Consider the following 13,199-nt stretch of genomic DNA (forward strand, 5'->3'; position numbering starts at 1 on the left):
GACTAAATCTTAGTTGTTTCTCTCAAACAATACTTAAACCGAACAAACTAGCACTGAAATTGATCTTGACCTCTGCATCAAAAACAACTCTAGGTCACACTAATCCATAAAAATGCCTATTCAAACCAGGAGTTCTCGTAAGAAACAAGCCAAAGGCAAAGGAAAAACCTTCACTTATCAAGATAATCCATTCTATGTGAAGGATCCCCTCACTGACATACCATCGTCATCAGGCGGACCAATTTTTGATGAACCAAAATCTCCCACTATACATGAGACAGAATACAATGATGGAAACAAAAACGACCGTAATATTCCTGAAAATCATAATGACTCATCATCATCAAGTGAGATTGACGAAGCTGCTGAACCTCCAGAAAAAGATATCCTTGACTGTCAGAAAGACAAAGACTTTAGAAAAATGATGAAAACTATCATGACCCGAGAAAAGGAAGACTATTTCTTAGAACTAGCAAATCAAGGTGCCAAACTTCCTATTGGATATGATGTTCAAACACTTGTTACTAAAAGGGAAGACTCACCTATAATCATGGTACACAAACAGTTACTAGCTTTGCGGACAGAGCTCACAGAGCTGAAGAATAAGGACAAGTCCCCTAAACAATATTCTTTGGAAACAATATGTCCCTTTCCATTTGACAAGAATTTACACATGCCTCCATTCCCTTCACAAGTGGAAATCCCAAAATTTGACAAATATGACGGTACCTCAGATCCTCAAGATCATGTTAGGGAATTTAGTGCTGCTTGTACAGAATTCATGCACGATCAAACGTACCTCATGCGTCTCTTCCCAAGGAGTTTAGGGGGTCAAGCAATGGAATGGTTCTCAAGTCTACCCAAAGGAATAAAAACATTCGAAGAACTAATCCAACTATTTTTACAACAATACTCATACAACATCCGACATCCTATGACTATGATCGATCTTTGTAATACTCAACAGAAAACAGGGGAACCTCTTCTTACTTTTCTCCAACGCTTGAGAAGGATGTTCTCTAGGTACCCATGACCTATTCTAGACTCTGAGAAAATGGATATATTTGTCAATAACTTGGTCCCCGAACTGAAATATAGCATACAAATGCAAGTACACCCATCATTTAACAAAATGGTAGATAATGCCATTCGAATGGAAGATGTGCTCATAAAGAAGGGGGATATCACACTTTGGAAAGAAACCCAAACAGGATCTAGCTCTAAAGAGAAGAACAAGTATTGGAAATTTGCCAAAGACAACAACAAGAATGTTGTTAATGATGGAGTAGTAGACACTGTCAAAACCAACTCAAAATCCACAATATTCAACCTGGCTAGTGGTACACAAGCACTTAAATCCACTAAGATTGCAGCAGAGAATCCGCCAAAGAAAACAAAGGAATGGTTCAAAGACAAGCCTTGGCTTTCCAAACCTAACCGTGATTTTACTCCTCTTGAAGAATCATATGAGTCTGCTTTCAAAACTTTGTTGGCAAACAACTTGATAACACTACCAGATAACTCCAGACCATATGATCCGGATGTCAAACCAAGATGGTGGAGAGAAAATGAATACTATGACTTCCATCGAAATAAGGGTCATAAAATAAACAATTGCATGAAGCTAAAACATGAGATTCAGGATCTCATAGACGTTGGTAAAGTTTTTGTTGGGAATCATCCAACCAATGTTGATCATAAAGCATTTAAAGACCCTTTGCCTGCTTATGAACAAGGTGATTCCTCAAAGACCAAAGGAGGTGCCAAGGTAAATTATGCTTTTACCAGCCAAGACAACGTTATCAACATGATTGAACCTTCACACTCAGAATATTGCAATGTGATTATAGTTCAAGATAAATCAAATGAATCACGATATGCAAAAGCTCTTACCAGATCTCAAAAGAAAGTTACCCTCCAAGGAGCTAGTTCTTCCAAATCGGCTCAGGAAACATCAAATCCAACAGTCATGCCAAACAAACAAAAGGAATCAACCTTGGACAAATTTAAAAGATTAACCTCATCATCATCCTTTGGATACAGCGTGGTTGAACAGTTGAAAAGGACAAATGCTCAAATTTCAATTTTTGAATTGCTACAGCTCTCATCTGCTCACAAGGAAATCCTAGACAAAGCATTGCTCACTACCAACATTCCAAAAGATTTATACATTGATCGGTTTCAGTCTATGGTGGGTCATCTGACTTCACCTCACTATTTGACCTTCTCTGAGGAAGATGACAATTCATTAAATCATCCACATAACCAGCCATTGCATATTGAAGCCATGATCCACAAACACAGAGTTAAACATGTTTTGATAGATGGAGGCGCGGGGTTGAATATCTGTACTTATCATCTACTTACACAACTAGGATTCTCTGAAAATGTAATTGATCCAGGCAAGAAAATAACAATTAAAGCCTATGATGAAGAAGAGAGGACCTCCAAAGGTTTGGTATCATTACCAATCAGAGTGGGACCGGTAGAGAGAGATGTCCTTTTCCAGGTTCTCGATATTCCATTGTCATACAATATATTACTGGGCAGGCCATGGATTCATGAAATGAAGGCAGTACCATCAACATATCACCAATGCTTAAAGTTTCCTTATAATGGAGCTGAAGTCAATATTCTTGCGGACACAAATGTCATCTGTAATGCATTGACAAAAGGTGCAGATACTTTTGTGCCTCATAATAGGGCAGCCTCTCCAAATGAAGATCCAGAAACATTGATGAAAGACTTAGAAAAGAGATTGAAGATTACAGATACTGGCATGGATGGCTACAAGATAGAACCGGTACTATCATTAGTTTCTCTCCCTCCATCGCCAAAATAGTTGGGCAAGCCATCAGAGGCTATGAGAACACAAAATTTAGTTCCGAATACTATATATGATGGTCTCTTCATACAGTCTTCTACCTCTTTGGCGGATGAAATAGAAGAGGATGTTGTGCTTAACTGGCTCTTTAAGGAAGATAATCCAAATGAGGAGGTACGACATTATGAGATTTCCTCAAACCAATATGGTCGTGGTTATAAAATGATTCAATGCATGGGGTACTCAGGTACTGGTCCTTTGGGCAAACAAAAAGAAGGTATTACTGAACCAATTCAGCTACAAACCAAATCTACACATGATAAGGTTGGACTGGGATACAATCCTAAAAAGACATCAAAACAAAAACATGTCTCTAAGTCTAAAGGCTTGAAAAAGATATCGCCTTTAACATTACATGAAGCAGACACTAAACAAACAAAAGAAGAGTGTAGAAAAGAGAAAGAGGAATCAACAGTCAAGAAAGAAGAAATATTCAGTGCTCAAGCTTCGACGGTATCAGCTACAATAATACAAGAAGTTGAGGATCCTGAGGATATGAGAGATGAATTTGTGAGAATCAAAGAATTGTTTGCACCATTAAAAGTTCTAGTCACATATACTGGCAGGCAATAAGTAGATGATTCAGAGACTGATTCAAACGAGTATGAATGGGGTCCTGACTATCTTTCAGATACATCCGCTACAAAAACTCCAGAAGAATCTAGTGGTGTCATAGATGATACTCAAGAGCTGATGCGCATAAAAATAGAGAGGGAAATACAAGAAATTAGACAAAAGAGGCAAGCAAATTATGAACAAGCATTGAAAGAAGGAACAATACCAGAAAGCTTCTCATCTATGTATCCTTATCCTCAAACAGAACAAATCAGTTATAGCACTACACAGGAAGAGTTAGAAGTTGCAGAACAAGAACCAGTTATCAGTCCAAAAGAAGCTGAATGGAGTAGACAAAAAAAAATCACAGAAATAATGAGATCATGTCAACAGGTGTGTCAGATACAAATGACAAATGAACTACAATATGAAGGAATTTGTAGCATTAAAGATGTTAGTATTGATACCATACATATGCTTACTAAATCACCTGACAGAGACTTGGAAACTTCATCTGATAACTATGATGATTATGAGGACTCTGATGACAGTCATGTTCATGATGATACCCACTCATCCTTAAATTCTGAATCATCTGATACAAACAATGAAAAGTTGTCTACTAGTCTTATTGTTGTTCAACCACGACATGACGTCCAGTCTGGAGTAGTAAACGACGTTACAAGTATGTCTATTGGATTAGATCGATTAAATATTAATGTGAACTTTAATAATCATGATCTGACTCTTCCTGGTCTCGAGACACTTACGCAATGTATCATTCGGGAACTTGAATTTTCAATCTGCAGTTGTGATAACAATACTGTGAACGCTCTTGAACCTATCCAAAATTTGTCCTTAATACATCCCAAATTGATTGACTGTACTTTACAGAATCAACCCATGGATATACCTACTTTTGCTAATGACTATACATTATCCTATTATCTCAATGCAGTCGAACCTATGAACTCTTCCACCAGTGAATGGAGTGAAAATATGACTGAAGAGGATATCAAGTATCTTAGTCGCAAAAACAAGAAAAATAAAAATAAAAGATCTGATGGCGAAAACCATACAGTGGCAGTGTCAGAATCTAAAAAAGAGAAAATAAAGGATGTACCTAAATGTGAAAACCTCTCTGAGGCGCCTGAAGGTGAGATACTTGGTATACTGCCCAGTCATTTTCAGGAGCGGTCTTCCATATTGATCGAGCCAACTCAGCCAGTAAATATCGGGAATCAAGAGACACCACAAATTATTCACGTAGCTCAATCACTATCGGCAGAGGAATTGAAGGATTTCACTCAGCTATTCTTAGAGAAGAAAATAAATTTTGCATGGACGTACTCTGATATGCTAGGCTTGGATCCTGATCTCATTATGCACCATCTCTCAATCACACCAGGAGTAAAACCAGTTAAACAAAAACTTCATAAGATGCACCCGCATGTCCCACTATTGGTCAAAGCTGAACTAGAGAAACTACTTAAAGCTGGATTTATCAGAGCAATAGATTATGCTGAATGGATTTCCAACATAGTACCTGTGTCGAAGGTAGATAAATCTATCAGAGTTTGTATAGATTTTAGAGATCTCAACAAAGCATGTCCAAAAGATGACTTTCCATTGCCAAATATTGATATGATAGTCGACATGACAGCTGGGTATGAGATGTACTCACTAATGGACGGATTTTCCGGCTACAATCAGATTAAAATCGCTCTTGGAGATCAAGAAAAGACAGCTTTCACCTATGCATGGGGAACCTTTTGCTGGAATGTCATGCCATTTGGGTTAAAGAACGCAGGAGCGCCCTATCAGAGAGCAGTTACAACTATCTTTCATGATATGATGCACAAGAATATGGAAGACTACGTTGATGATACTTTAGTGAAAACTATGAAAAGATCAACACATATTCAAGAGTTAGGTCCTATCCTTGATAGAATGGAAAAGTTCAAACTCCGGTTAAACCCAAAGAAGTGTGCATTCAGAGTGACATCTGGTAAGCTACTTGGATACATTATTTCAAAAAAAGGAATCGAAGTTGATCCTGAGAAAGTCCAAGCCATAATGGAAATGTCGCCTCCAAAGAATATCAGTCAAATGAGAAGTCTACAAGGATGTCTCCAGTCTATTAAAAGGTTCATTTCTCAGCTAGCAGACAAGGCTCAACCTTTCATGAAGGTACTAAGGAAAGGCGTATTATACAATTGGGATCAAGAATGTGAACAACATCTTCAGCAAATCAAAGAGTATCTGTCAAATCCACCGATCTTAATGCCACCTATTCAAGGTAAACCATTAATCTTATTTATATCAGCAACAGATTCATCACTGCGGGCACTTTTGGTGCAACAGGATGACGACAAAAAGGAAAGAGCTATCTATTACATTAGCAGGACATTGGTGTCTTATGAAATGAATTATACTATAATAGAAAAAGCATGCTTGGCATTAGTCTTTACATCACAGAAACTGAGGCACTATATGCTAGCACATTTAGTCAAGTTGGTGGCCAAAATCGATCCACTCAAGTATCTTCTTAATAAAGCAACACTCACCGGAAGATTGGCAAAGTGGGTAATGATCCTTACAGAGTTTGACATTGACTATGTGGAACGCAAAGCCATAAAAGGACATGTAATTGCTGATCAACTTGTTGAAGCCCCACTTGAGGATACTCAACCGCTACACGTCGAGTTCCCAGATGAATCAATAATGCATCTTACTCAACAACCTTGGAAGATGTTCTTTGATGGGTCCTTTACTCAAAATGGTTTAGGTGTTGGCATATTATTCATTACTCCTCAAAAGTACTCCATCCCAAAATCTTACAAGATTTTATTCCCCTACACAAACAATATTCCAGAGTATGAAGCCTTGGTAAATGGGATAAAGCTAGCCGTTGAATGGAAGGTTGTTGAATTACATATTTATGGAGATTCTTAGTTGGTCATCAATCAAATCAACGATACATATCAGACTCGGGATGAGAAATTGATGCCTTACAAGAGAATGGTGGACGATCTCAAGAAGTACTTTTCTTTTGTGTCATTCCAGCAGATCCCAAGGTCTACTAACAGAGCTGTAGATGCTATGGCCACTTTGGCATCCATACCTAAATTACAAGAGTTCAATGCTCGCTTTGAATTCCTGGTGGAAGAGTTACGTTACCCAGCTTATGATTCCCCTGAAACCCAAATAGTTTGTTCTATTATTGGACACGACTCATCCAGATATAGCCACATCGATTCCTATCTATGTGATCAAATTATTCCTGAAAATCTTACCCAAAATGAGAAAAGAAACCTAACTCGAAATGCTTCGCGGTATGTTATCATAGCTAACGATTTATTTAGACGAGGTTTGGATGGTACATTGCTTAGATGTCTAGAAACTGAAGAGCCTAAATGTGCATTATCGGAAGTCCATGAAGGTATTTGTGGATCTCATTCAAATGGTTTTACTTTAGCTCGAAAACTATTACGGGCTGGCTACTACTGACCAGATATGGAAAAAGTCACCATAAAATTTGCTAAGACTTGTGAGAAATGTCAGCTTCATGGAAATCTCATACATGCCCCGGCGAGGGATCTCATACCATTCATTACACACTGGCCTTTTCAGCAATGGGCATTTGATCTCATTGGTCAGATATATCCTGCATCATCCAACGGACATAAATTCATCATAATGGCCACTGAGTATTTCACCAAGTGGGTAGAGGCGGTTCTGCTCATCAAAGCAACTGGTAAACAAGTCGCCATATTCATCCTAAACTATATAATTTGCAGGTATGGGATACCTTCGTCCATTGTGACTGATAATGGAGGATAGTTTAAGAATAAAGACCTGGATGAACTTTGTGAGAAATTCAAAATAAAGCAACACTAGTCATCAGTATATTACCCTCAAGGTAATGGACAAGTCGAGGCATCTAATAAGAAGCTATTAACTATCTTGCACAGAACAGTGAACAAATCCGGGAAGGATTGGCATCTGTAGCTCAATCATGCACTATGGGCTTACAAAACAAGTATCAGAACACCTACTGGGGCTACACCTTTCTCTTTGGTGTATGGGTCCGAAGCAGTATTACCTATTGAAGTAGAAATACCATCTCTAAGAGTTTCGTTGCAAGGTCTTGTTACTGATGAAGATCACAGAATATCTAGATTGCAAGAACTCGAATTACTGGATGAACGTCGGCAAGTGGCATTTGATCATCTCAGAGTGTACCAAAAGAGAATGTCCAGAGGATATAACAAGAAGGTTAGACAAAGAGAATTTCAGGTTGGAGACCTAGTACTAAGAGAAAATCCAAAAAATCAACAGTTTCGAGACAACAAAGGGAAGTTTGAACCCAACTGGCTAGGTCCCTATATCGTTACTACAGTCTTCGACTCTGGTGCCTATCAGCTCTCAACATCAGAAGGAGAATAGCTCCAAGAACCGATTAACACCATCCACCTGAAAAGATTCTTTACTTAGCATTCTCTGCTCCAGCAAACTGTACAGCTGAAAAAGTTTTTTAAAAAAATCCTAAAAATTGGAAAAGTCTTGAAAAAAGTAAAAAAAAATGGAAAAATCATAAAAAATTAAAAAAAATTAAAAAAAAATGTAAAAGAGAAAATGCCCTGGTGAAAACCTGGTAAACAGGCACCTTGGTAAAAAAAAAAAAAAATTCTCTGCCAAGCAGGTGAAAACCTGGTAAACAAGCGCCTCTTGTACTCAAGCGCTCCATCTATCAACGCAACGTTGGCATTTCCCGCTTTCATGCATCTTTGCTTTCGCTTGTACATATTTTGCAATCACTTTCGTGACACCCTGGTTCGTTGGAACCCACATGACTTAAAACTGATCAATGCCCTAGTCTTAGGAAAATCGACAGAGCACATCCCATGTCCTAAGCAACATCAAACAAGTCATTTTCCCGTCAGTGAAAACCGGTCGTCCACTCCGAGTCAGTCATCTGTCTCCAGACTACTACAGAGTTTTTATCACTGAGTTAACAAGCAAAACAGCATAACGGAAAACAATCACTAAACAGTTTGAGCTATGCATTAAAATTTTCTTTGTATGTTGTCTTTTATATTGGTTTTCGATTATTATCCCCCTGAGTAACTCGAGGAAGTCTATATTGACTAAGAGGAGCAAGGATTGGGGGCATAATATTTTCTTTGTTTTCTGCTTGTAGGAATGATCTCAATGATCTGGAAACATATAAATTAGTTGGGTGTCTGTGATAAGAGCCTTCACATTAAGGTGAAATCGCCTCACATACCTCAACTCTGCTTATTTGTATGCTACAGGGAGGTCCATATCATTTCTTTGTCTGTTTTGAGGAAATTTCTTTATGATGCAATTCGGGTCCCTGCGAAATCTATCCAAGGATATGAACGAAAAAAGGGTCATTGTGGACAAGATAATTAATATTGCACATTGAAAAAGAAAGGAACTCTAACCTGCCTGTTGTGTTCGTTATGCTCAATGATGAATCTTAAGCATTTTAAATCCAGTGACTAGGTTTAGGTTGCATTTTGCATATCATTTTGCATTTTGTGACTTTAGAGTGATTTTGGTGTAATAATAATGATCTCTTTATTTGTTGAATAAGAGCTGGAAGCTTCATCATTTCTTCGCTAAGTGGTCTCTTCTTCATCATTTCTTCGATCGAGTACTTGTGTTTTGAGATATTAGCTACATGCATAAACATCTTATATAGATTCATTCATTTCATTATTACTCATTTGCATTCATATGAAAAGAAACAAAAACATAGACATCCATAATCATTTGCAATACATACATTCATGCTGAAAAAGAAATGCATACATATAGAATAAAGCATATAAAAACATCTCATAACCAATTGACACAAGTACAATGAAGTCAAATCGGATCTCGTATATATATATATATATATATATATATATATATATATATATATATATATATATATATATATATATATATATATATATATATATATATATATATATATATATCATCTCAAGTCTAAGAGTACAAAATAATGTCCAATGACATGTACAAACTCCCATCGGAGCAAGAATCGTATAGGCTACAAAAATATGGGTGTGTCTACAAAAAAATTTCCTAGCTAAAAAATTTCCTAGCTACAAAAAGAATCATCTAGCTCGCACCCTCTCCCTCATCGCCTGGTGGAGGAGGAGGAGCCTGATGCCCGAGATCCTGTCGAGGTGCTCGTTCTCCCTCTGATCGGGCCATATACTACGAATAAGGTTGCACCTGCTATGCAATAGGAACTACAGCACTATACGCTGCTACGTAATAAGATGCCCTACTACTCTGGAGAAGGACCTCCTGTCGTAGAGACTCTATCTCTTCTCTGGACTCTGCTCTCAAAGCCGCAATGTGGCGATCACGCTCAGTCCTCACCTCGGCCAGCTGTCGGTCTCGCTCCGCCAGCTGAATCTGTGCCACTATCAACTGTGACTGCAGCTCTGCAAGATGTGCTCTCATCGACCTACCAGCATCCTGTCCATGCTCTCTCGCAGGTCCCCCATCTCCACCCCCATCTCCACCGCAACAACCACCTCCACTCTGCTCCTCTCTCCGTTGTCGTACCTGTCTAGGAGCTTCTCTCTCCTCCTCTGCCTCACCCACTCCCCCTAGGGATCCACCCTCACTCCTCTGTTGCCTACCCTGAGCTGGTACCCTGCTGCTGCTCGCACCCGGATCACCACTACCCCGTCGTGGAGCCTCAGCTCTCTGTGCCTGGCCCTATCTCTGGCCCTGTCCCTGTGCCGGTGCGAGGGCATCCTCCTCAACATCCTCAATGTGAGGAGCCTGCTCACCCAGATCTGTCAAATGTGGGAAAGGATGTTGCTAAAAGTAATCTCTATACTGGGGCAATACCCCCACATCTGCTATATCATCCAGGTAATCCCACCTCAAGCGGTGTAAACCTGTCAGCTCCTACATAGCCAAGGCATAAGATAGCCTAGGTGCCCAACCCTGCCTCTCCTCGTCAGCATACCTAGCATATGTTGTAAACTCCTATGAGATCCCCTAAGGTCGGCCATACTGTCTCATCACTCGTGAAACGACGAATCACTCCACAACAGTCTGTGATCTCCCAATCAATGGGCGTGTGACAAACAGATCTCTCCGCACTGCCCGCCAGTCATCCCACGGCTCTAACCCTCTATATGGTTGCCATACGACAGCTATCAAGTCATCAAGCTGCCGTCTCCAGAAGTCTATCTTTCCCAGATGGGGCTGCGTGATATATCCAGCATATCTATAAATGATCGGTTGTCCTGGCTCCCTGTTGTCTATCAGTATCGGCCGACACACGGGAAGGTGCTCCCAAGCCCACACCTGCAAAATATATACCCCAGTAACCATGCTCCGCCCCTCTCTGTAAACAATCTCATGCATCTCTCGATACATGTGGGCTAGTAAACAAGAAACCCAGCCAAGTCTCTAAGGGGACTCTATCAATCGCTCGAGCATCCGGCCCCATCCGCTCTGAAAACTCTATTGCCCTCGGTCTGGCATCAAAAAGCAACCGATGAACCCTGCTAGAGCACATGCCAGCGGATACTCCTCACTGTACTTGCCCATCAATATATCCCAACTCATAGAACGAGTCAAGATATCTAGATCCCTGAAAATGTTCCTCAGTGCCTGCAGTCCAAGTAACAATGCGGTATCATAGTCCACCTTATCCCCAGCAAAAGGGATACGAAGGATCCTGTACACATCCTCGGGAGTGATGGTCAACTCCCCAACTGGAAAATGAAAGGTATTATGCTCCAAATGAAATCGTTCTACCAACGCTGTGAGCATCCCGTGGTTCACACGGATATCAGGTAACTGTATCAGGTGAGTAAAGCCACACATATCAATATGGGCCTGCTCAACCTCAAACAAATCCCGAACTAAAGCCATCGTGGGTGGATATACACATCTGAAGAGCACAGGAGGTAAGCAAACCTGCAACAATCCAACAATGAAACATTAGAAAACATTCCAAATAATCCTACAAGAGAAGTTAAACATCATGCAAATCCAACTAAGTCAAATGCCAAAGCAAAATTTCATGTTTACACTTTCAAAAATGGTCACTATTTTTCGAACGACAAAACACAGTTAAACAGAATCTCATACGAGTCAGGAATGGCTCTCGTACGAGAAAACAGCCTCAAATGACAAAGTTTTATATAACGCACGACAAAATGGTCTTTTAACCGACCTCTCGTACGACATAAGGGTGGGCTTCGTACGACAATTCTAATGGGTTTAAACGATAAAAGAAAATTTGTCAGTTTCTCGTACGAGATAGGATCCTGTCTCACACGATAAACCGAGACACCCGACCCAAAACCCGTCAAAAATGTGAAAAATAAACAAAAAAATTCAAAATTGGAAACATAAAGAGGCTTAAGATTGATCACTTACCGCTGGCTCGTAGTTTCGAGGTCGATTGTGACGTCTCTGGCGCTCAAATCGATGCTAACGAGTAGGGACCACCATTTTTCTTCGCAGAAGGCTTTTTGAATTTTCAAACTTGGAGGGTTAAAATGAATTGAAAATGACACTTTCGTCCTATATATTGCCAAAAACCTAATTTTTCAACTTGCTCCGATGGACACGAAAATTGAACCCTTGGCTAATGTGCCTGCTCTGGTTCCATTTTCAGGATCGAAATCGAAAATCGAGATCATCTTGCTAGTCAATTTCACAATTTGGACCACTTAGCACTCTTTTCATCAAATGCTTATCCTGTCTTCAAGTTGAGCTCAATTTCTCAACAATCAACGCTGAATATCAATTTCAATTCTACTAGTCAACTTTGCGATCAATTCAATCATTGCCAAATCTTCAATATTCTTCAAAATCAATTCGTGCTCAAATAAGTTATTCTTTGTCACACAATTGCCTTAATCATGTACCCTCGCTATCTTTCGATTTCGCTCCCGAGGGGGCATACTTGTGACCTTATGACTTCACATTCTTCAAAATGTCGAGAAATTTTTCAAATTTTCATCAAAAGTCGAGCAAAATCTTTTCAATTAAAATAAAATCAATTCTTATTGTTAAGGGGCATCTCAGCTTCATCACTTCACATCAAGTTGAGATCTCTCGATCATCTGAATCGAATCATTCGCTAGGGGCATATCAGTTTCATCGCTTCAAATCAAGCTGATATTTGTCTTTCATCTGAATTAATCTCTTAACATTAATCAGTTTCATCGCTTCAAATCAAACTGATTATTCGTTTAAACTCAATCAAAAAGTTTAAAGAGTATCTTTGATCACACTCAATCTAAGCAGGTGTTCAGTATTCATTTCTTGATCAAGCTGGACAAGTTTTATCTTCATCATCGTGTCTTGATCAATCAAGTTCAAGATCGATTTTTATCATCACTCACTACATCTCAGTTCAATCAAGTTCTAGATCAGTAAGATCCGCTTCTTGATTAATCAAGTTCAAGTTCGGTATCTTTGTTTTCTATCGTTCCTCAGTTCAATCAAGTTCGGGATCGGTATCGCTTTAATCAAACTTCATTTAGCTTTGTCGCTTCGAATCAAGCTAACACCTTGCTTTCATCTAGTTCGTGATCAATCAAGTTCAGAACTGACATCTCCTAGACATCACACATTCTTTGAACCAACGCCCTGCTCGCACATTAATTCAAAGAGGGGCAAATGTAATACCCTAAAAATGGCCATCTAAACCATGGGCCCCTAATCTCGACAACAT

The sequence above is a fragment of the Cryptomeria japonica genome, chromosome 3 (assembly GCF_030272615.1).
Source record: "Cryptomeria japonica chromosome 3, Sugi_1.0, whole genome shotgun sequence".
NCBI lineage: Eukaryota > Viridiplantae > Streptophyta > Pinopsida > Cupressales > Cupressaceae > Cryptomeria > Cryptomeria japonica.